Here is a 10001-nt window from a genome sequence, read left to right as displayed (position 1 = left end):
ACCAATATTATTCAGACATCTGAAAATATATTTACATTTTATGTCTTATCATGTAGGTCGTCGCTATAATAATATTAAATGTCTACCTAACCCATATAAGTATTTTTTTATAACTTAAGTTGGAGTTTAATACAATTTAATATAATACAATGTTCGATTTTACAATATACATCTGAACAAAGATAATATACACACTTGCACTCACATACACACAGACTTGTACACTTGTACACTTACACACACACACACACACACACACACACATACATTTATACATACAATTGATCGTTTTGAACGCACACACCCCCACATAACAAAAGGTATATGCGGTGTTCATCCCGTCCGAAATACACTCAACTTAAACCACACACATATACGTATATACATATGTATAGATCACATAATATCATAACATATTGTGGCAGATGGTTGGCGAATGTCGCAGTCGGCAACATTCTTGCGCGTTCTTTCGTTCGGACAAAACAAAGGATTCCCGCCTTTTTGGACGCCAGTTGTTCCTTTACGTGCAAAATTATTTTAATATTAAAAAAAGAAATACTATTGATTATATTTTGAAAGTTAATATTATTTTAAAGTATTCGTATACCTATAGAATTCAGAACAAATACTTATATAATAATTTATGATATACGTATATATGATATATATATATTTGTATTTCAACATATTGAATTACTATTTTAATAATAATATTAACATTGTAATAATGTACAAATTAGTGTAAATAAGGTTTTGAATTTAAAATATTATACTAAAAACATGACTTTTAAGTCATAACTGACTTACAGTCGAATTGGTTACATATAGCTTAGGTTTGTGGTTTCCAATCTACAAGAAAACATATTTTAAAATACATCAAAATAAGTAAACAAAATTATTGTTTCAATGCCTAATTTCAAGCAAATTTAAACTCATCATTTTTATAAAAAGTAATTTTTTCTTAAACTTTTTGGTTCTGGTGATAAATACTTACTAGAAATCTTGTTTGAATTTTCAAGCCTTAGCTATAAACATTGATCAGCTCATACATTATTAACTAATATAATAATAATATAACTTACAATTTTCTGGGATTTTCACAAATATTAATAAAATTTGAACTTTGAATAGTTAAAAAAAATTAATAACATAATACTAATACCAAACCAATAATTAAAATGTGTATCTATTTAAGGATATCGTATTGTTATCAAATCTCAGCTTCAGTCAAATTTATTTTTTTTTATTAGGTAGGTAGGATGAATTATGATTCATAGTTATTTTATAAGTGACAAGTGTAAATAAGTATATATCTCAAACATTGAATCATATTAATTTGCCACTAATATGAACAGTTATAAAATATAAAAATTTTAAAGAAATTTTTAATTTTGATATTGAGTATTAATTAGTTACATATAATACTTACCAATGATTCAATTTGTACAAATGAAATATAACTACATTCACGCAGTTGTTGGTACCACGGAAAATATGTTAAAAATTAATATTAACAACATATAATAAAATGTAGTTACTAGTTGATACTAATTATACATGTTGTAATATGTAAAGACTCTTACAGAATTATTTATAAAATAGATACATAATAGTATGATATCGCTTATGTATTCACAATGTGTATTGTGTACAGATCCATAATAACAATTGTTTTGGTTGTTCTATTTACAGATTTAAGTCTAATAGCATTCTACGATATATCGAACAATCAAGTCATACAAGTGGTAATAAGAAGTAATGGGTGAGTGGCGATTTGCAATAAAACGTATGGTCATAAAATAAACAACAGATGACACTGTATAACCATCATCGAAGTAAGGGCAGCTGACAGATGTTTCGTAACCGTCAACGTTCAACTTCCAGATGAACACGGATTGTCCTCACAGAGAATCATGGGTTTGACCTGAAAACTATTGAAATCATCGACATAAGCCTACTCCGATTTCGCTGCTGTCATCGGTTTCGCGTGGAGACAAGGAGGGTGTCAGCGCGTTTTCTAACGCACAAACAACGTTCGAATAGACATTCGTTTTGTGATCTGTTTCCAGACTTGTGTGCCTACGTTTCGTTATTACTGAGTGTAACCGTCGGTGGTTACTTAAGGCTTAACGGTTGTAGTTGATTTGTCGTCCAGGCCAAATACAAGTACCTAAAGTACATCTTGTTCCGCTTAATAACATTCCATAAAACATTTCGGTCTATCGGAGCCAAAGAATAGTGCGGCGAACAATTGTTATCATAGTTGAAACGGGCCTGTATAACGTATAAGCATTCGGATGCTGAGTATTAACAACATTGCAGTATTTGCCAGTCCAATTTACGTATGAATGCCAGTGAGGAATCCACTGTGATCAAACGCATATAACAGGCGAACACTGCATTGCAGTGTTGTAACTATTGAGTGTTCGAGTATTATAAGGTTTTGTTCGGGTTCGACCAATGTCTATATATTGTTCGCCAACACCGTTCCTTCTCCGATTCCACTGAGTGTTTCCGACGACGAACTTTACTAGGCAGTTCAAGTGATGTAGATATTATGTGAATTTGGTAATTTGTATGACGAGTAGTCGGCTACCAACAGTTTTGGCCGTTAATTACATTGATAATAATAACGTTGGTCATACATTTCGGGGCTTAGGTCGCATATGCGATGTCTGTTTGGGCGTTGTTTATACGGGAGAGGATGTGCTGACACATTTCGGTCTCCTAAAGCATGTATTGGGATACCGGCAAAATGACCGAACAGGCGACCTGCCGGTAAACGGACAGAACTCTTTCTAAGAATTCTTTCTCAATCCTCATAACGCAAACGACAACCGCTTTCACATAGGTCTACACGAGAAGCTTCATGTCCATATTTTTGTACAGGTAATATTGTTGTTCGGAACCAGCTCTTATTTAGATTCCATGTTTATTGCAGTTTTGGTGTAAATCATTATTAATATTGTATTATTGAATATGAATGATTTGCTTTTAATTTTGTTTAAATTCAATGCTTATAATTTTTTTTTGTTTACGTAATACGTTAATAACTTGTCGATTTAAATTGTATTAACATATGCATACAATCATATTAAATTATATTGTAAAATGTTATATAATATCATTATAATTTTTTTTATTAGATCCGAGGAGTGAACTCAGAGTTTTCCGGGATCTGTTGATGTTCGCTATTGTCGAAGAACCGTTCATCGCTCATGCTTCGACACCTTACACAACTCTTAAGGTAAATTTAAAAATAAAATAGAGATATAACCTTGTTATAACAAACATATGATAATTAATTAATTTGAATTATTTATTTTTGACATTATTAATTAGTTAATTTATTGTATTTGCGATTACTTATAGTTACAATATACATAATACCAAGAATTATTTTCAATATTTAATTATACGATTGAATAACTATAAACAGTTTTATTGTTAACTAATAGAAAAAATGTATGGATAAAATATTATTGGTAAAATTATTCTTTTACATTCGATATTATTTCAATATTTAAAAATAAAACGTTTAATTCTATTTCCAAATGGTACCTTTCATAATAGACAAGTATTTATTTATTGAATTTTATTTTCTTACTATTTATGTTATGTATACTTTTTGAATTCTATAGAATTTATGACTTAAAATTTAAAAATTATTTTAATTTGTTACATTTTATGATATATTTTTATAATAGTAATATAAATAATTATTTATATTGCCACTTTTGTAATTTATTTTATATATAATAATGGATTATGTTTAATTACTATTCACCCAAAACAGCTGAACTATATAAGGTTCGGAACTTAATGCTCTTAAAAAGTACCAAATACGCATGCACATAAATAAGTACAAATATGCTTTAAAAATATAGAGTTATAAATTTTTCCACACAACATTTGTATTAATTATATTTGTACAAATATTTTATCGAATTATAAATAATATAATATAGGATAATATTAGGTATAAATTTTGGTTTTTAAATTTTAATCAAAACAAAAAGAAATTAAATTAAATTAATAAATAAATTTAAAAATTTTCATTGAATAAAGTAAATATTTTTGTTGAATGTTTCTGTGGATGTATTAGTCGAGACTGACAATAATAATTACTTCTTACGGGCAAGTCTATTTACGACATCTACTATAATAATTAAATTATTTTCCTAAGAATGTATTAACTATTAAGAAGATAATTGTAGAGTCTTCTAATTGTATATTATACATACTTAATGTATAGCTATAAATGATATATATTAACTATTATGGGCTAAACATCATTTTTAAGATGAAAAGAAACCCGCAAGTGTTGTCTTCTTCTTACAGTTGTTGAAAGAGTCAAAACATAGCAAAAGTTGTTTTGCGTGGAATATGTAACCACTCAGGAAGTAGTTATAGTTATAAGACTCCAAATTGATATATAATATGGTTAAGAAATTGTCTGTGAAATATCGTTTTTATTTTTTTAATATCACTTATACGAAAAAATTGGTCATGAGTTTAAAGTTCATTATTTTTAAACTTTAATAACTTGTTTTTTATTTACGATATCTAAGCAATAAAAACGGTGTTTCACAGTCACAGTTTACCCTGTGTGATGACAATTTCGTATCCTAGTTATAACTGTAGTTTTTGCTATGTTTTATATTTATAAAAGAATACATCACATGCGGGTGTAGGGTCCTATTAATGTCAAATCGATATTTTGAAAAATATAATATAAAAATATCTAGTAGAAAATCTAAATACGTATGTATTTATTTTTTTTTACAAATTATAAAATAGGTTTACTCTAAAAATTGTGAAATTAAAAAATATGTTCTAAAATCCTAAAAATTGCTAAATATGCAAAATATATATACTATACATTTTTGATATAAGGTTCAATATGTCGTGGAATATGAATGACTTAATTTAAACAAATTATGTAATATGACCACATTTACGCAGTTCTTAGTATGATAGTTATTATGTCAACTAAGAATATCAGGGCATTTTCAATTATTGTTTATGCACAAAACTATACCATTTGATACTAGACCATTATAATATGCAGTAAAAATTGTGAATTTATAAAATATAAAAATATGCAATATAATTTTTTCTGAATAATTTATGTTAAAAAAAAAGGTTCTGTATAATAATATGTACCTATATGGCTATATATATTAACAGTATTAACATGATTACGATATTATTTATAAAATAGATAAATAAAAGTATGATGTTAATTATATATTATCAATTTGAATTGTTTACTCATCGATTATAACACATGTTTTTGTTGTCCTTTTTACAGATTTAAGTCTGATAGAATTCTACGATATATCAAACAATCAAATCATACAAGTGGCAATAAGAACTACAGCATCAGTGATGATATGTGATCAAAAAGATTGTCATCAAATGAACAACAGATGACACAGTTACCATCTTCGTCGTACCGGCAGATGACATATGATTCGTAATAGTCGACATATACTTATCTACCTCTACCTAATCTGTGAGATTATGAATGCTCTGTATGCTGTCAGTTATCTACTAACCGGATTGTGCTGGTTAAATACTGACATTTGAGATCATCGACTTAAGCACACTCGGACTTTGCTGCAGTCATCGGTTTCACACGGAGATAAGGAGGGTGTCAGCGCGTTTTCTAACGCACAAACAACGTTCGAATAGACATTCGTTTTGTGATCTGTTTCCAGACTTGTGTTCCTACGTTTCGTTATTACTGAATGTAACCGTCAGTGGTCACTTTAGGCTTGACGGTTGTAGTTGATTTGTCGCCCTAGGCCAAATTCAAGTACCTAAATTATCTCTTGTACTGCTAAAATAACATTCCGTAAAACATTTCGGTCTGTCGGAGCCAAAGAATAGTGCGGCGAACAATTGTTATCATAGTTGAAACGGGCCGGTATAACGTATAAGCATTCGGATGCTGAGTATTAACAACATTGCAATGCAGTATTTGCCAGTCCAATTCACATATGAATGCATCACAGCATTTAACAGGCGAACACTGCATTGCAGTGTTGTAACTATTGAGTGTTCGAAAATTATAAGGTTTTGTTCGGGTTCGACCAATGTTTATATATTGTTCGCCAACACCGTTCCTACTCCAATTCGACTGAGTGTTTCCGACGACGAACTTTACTAGGCAGTCCAAGCGCTGTAGATTTTATGTGAATTTGGCAATTTGTATGTCGAATCATCGGCTACCAACAGTTTTGGCCATCAATTACATTGATAATAATAACGAAAACTTTTGACATTCATTTCGGGGCTCAGGTCGCATATGCGATGTCTGTTTGGGCGTTGTTTATACGGAAGAGGGTGTGCTGACACATTTCGGTCTTCTAAGAGTATCTATGGGGGCACTGGCAAAATGACCGAACAGGCGACCTGCCGGTGTATAAAGAGAACTCTTTCATGGAATTCTCTCTCCAACCTCATAACTCTGACACCAACCACTTTTACCATAATTAATAAATGTTAAATGATTTTATTTGAATCCAATAAAAAAAAAAAAAAATGTAAAAAATCAATACTATTTATTTAGTAAAGTTAAATAATGAAGGTTTATGATTCGTTTCATTATAAAAAAAAAAACTGTAAAGCTATATTCATTTTTTAATTGTTTATTAATGTTTGTTACTTCTATGTGGTTGCTTGGTTACTAAAACATATGTAATTACTTTTTTTTATTATTATTTAATTCTTATGAATTAATTTTGTCCCCGGTTGTATCCGAATTGCACGCAGTATACCCACAAATTTTCTATAATGCACGATATACTTATATGTAAAACTTTCACTTTTAACGATTTTTGGTATACTATTATTATTGATATTTTGATATTTTGATTTATTATTATAATTATTTGTTATTTTTCAGTGTAATTTAGTTAATTTAATAATTTTAAACTCTTGCTCTTTTTTTTATATTAACATTTTTTATCATTATATCTTTTTAATATAATTTTTAATATTCCATTATTATATATGTAGTTGTACTAAATTGATCATTGTCAAAAAAAGTTCATTAAATTTTATAATATCATTATTTATTTGAAATTCCATGTAAAACTGTAGAATACATTCAACTAACCTTAAACAAAAATCGTTTTATTTAATTATCACAGTGCCATCTTCTCCTTTTATTTCAACCTCTTATTTAATATTAAAAAAATTCTTATGTCCTTTCTCAGTGTCTAAACTATACATGTACCAAATTTCATTTAAATCGAGTCAGTAGTTTAGAAGTTTATTCAATACAAACAATCAAATGTTAACTGTTTATAATATTAAGTAGAGATTATATAATTATAATTAATTGAATTAATAGTTAAATAGAATCAGTTTTTAACAAAATCGATATTTTGATCTTACTATAACTCAAAAACGAATCATTGTTTATACTTGAATTTTTCAAGCATTGAAATAATTTTATAAGCGCATGAAATTTAATTTTTTACGAAATCGCGTAAAATTATGATATATTACAATTTAAATATAGGTAATAATTATCCTAGACTGACAAATCATCTCTGTTTAGGATTGATTTTCTCATAAAATGATACCTGTCATTGCATTCAAATTTAAACCATCCATTAAAGTGACTTACTGTGAATCTCTAATACACAACAGAGCGATATCAGCTTGTGGATTTCTTCCCACTTTATTATTGTCATAGCCGTATTTGATCTATAAATGCATCCTATCGGATATTTATAAACGGCTAAGTGGCGACAGCCATTTGACCGTGATCGAATATAATTTCGCCCATTATTTTCTTGAAAAGTAAATGATAATTAAAAAATTAATAATAAAAAATAATATATGCACCTATATATGAATAATTGTATTTTTTACTTAAAAAAATACCAATTCTTTAATATTATTAAATATGTAATTATTAATATCGATATAAAAATTATTGTGTGTTAGTGCCTACCATACATATAGTGAGATAAAGTTAATTTTAGTACACCATAATACTATTATATTTTATTTATGTTTAAAAGATCATTTTGCATAAATTAGGAAATAGCTTATTTCATAAAACAGTTGATATTAATAATGAATAGTCATTTTTGTTTTCTTAAATAAACTTTATATATTTTCCATTAGAAAGTGTTGAAACTTCCAAAATATATAGTGGTATACTTAGACAAGTAGAAGTGTTAAAACGAAACCCAATGTTTAAACTGTAATGCGATAGATATATTTTGTAACAATTAATTGTTGTTTTCAATGACGGTGTGTCAGTGACAGATTTTGATCATAATAATATTCAACAAGACACTAATTAAATATAACTGAGTACAACTCAGTTAAATGTGGTTTTATTATTTGTTCAAATTAAGTCATTGGTATGTAATTCACACGTCAACTTAATACCTAATGTTAAAATTTAATAATTCATTAACATTTATTTATATTATATATCTGTTAATGATACATGGACATTAATACAAATATAGCAATAATTGAATAATAATGGCAGAAATTCCATAAATTTGGTATAAAAAAAACTTTATCTGTTTACATCATATTCAAACATTTGTACTTTTGTCTTTTGATATTACACTTTTCTCTATTATTGAATTTATTAAAAAGGCAAGACAATATAATAAGAAATTTTGTACGTGATAATGTAAAGTAATAAGTTTACATTTAAATTGTATGTACAATCTCTATGGGCACATAACTTACTTACTATATGTAAAAATAATTAGAAAACATCGAAAATGCATTATCACAATAGCTTTGTTGAAATTTAATTTTAAATTATATATAGTTTCATCCTAAAATAAAGAAATAGTATCGGTAATTTACATTTAATGTTTATGAGCGTTCGAACATTAAATTTCCTCAAAATATTAATTTTATTATTTGTTAAGCACGATAAAATGTCCATAATATTTGAATTAATTATAGAAAAGAGAACATTTTGTTCTTTTTTCAATTATTTTAGATATATTATTAACCTTCATAAGCTTTAATTTAATATCATGGTTTTCAATAATTTATTTTTAACGATACTAATTAACAAAAATACTATTTATTTTTATTATATTTTTAAAAATATTCATTAACTCAAACATCATTGTTAGAAACGAGAAATTTACGATCATAAAATTACATAATATTAAAATACATAAAATGACTTATGATATTATAGAAAATAGTATAATGTATTATATGCATATAATTCCTATTAATGTAATCAATTTAAATACCTGTATCGTATGTCTACCTAGCGTGGTCAAATAGACATGACTGATTTTATAACGATTTATGTTTAGTGAATACAGAATATAAATCGCACCCTTTCTTTCCAAATAGAACACTGCGTTACATTATTGAGAACTGTAAGCGACGATGGAGTGACGCTCTTGCGTCGTGTCAAAAAGCACATCTAACGAATGTGGCTTTCCAGATTATGGTATCAAATCTTGCGTTTAAGTCATCCCCTTAAAAAACAATATATATATATAGGAATATGAAAAATAATATTATTAGATTAATATCTGTAGTATATTTTGACCAGTTGACACAACACTCCGTTCAAAAACGAATTTTGGAAGGAATTGGATTAAAAAAAAAAAATCACACTACTGTAAATAATAAGTAACATAATATATACTAATATATTATATCAAAATTTTATTTTTATTTTTACATCAATTATTGTACTATGTATAACCTAATGTCTTATGCAATATTATTAATATATTCTATCATCGAAATTCTCTCATATTCCACCTTTAAATATCATATCACATCAGTATATCACGGACACATCACAAATCATACCAGATATAGACAACGTTTACATTTTAATTTAAATAAACTATTGCCCGTAGATCTAATAACCTACTTGTCCCGAAAAAAGCTCATTGGTTGGTCAATGGTGTGGAGTGGGGCTTCTTTTAATTTATATATATTGATATAATATAATAAAAGATATGATTTTAAAT

This window comes from Rhopalosiphum maidis, chromosome 3 (genome assembly GCF_003676215.2).
Source record: "Rhopalosiphum maidis isolate BTI-1 chromosome 3, ASM367621v3, whole genome shotgun sequence".
Lineage (NCBI taxonomy): Eukaryota > Metazoa > Arthropoda > Insecta > Hemiptera > Aphididae > Rhopalosiphum > Rhopalosiphum maidis.
The sequence above is the reverse complement of the archived record's forward strand: the minus strand, read 5'-3'. Positions refer to the sequence as shown.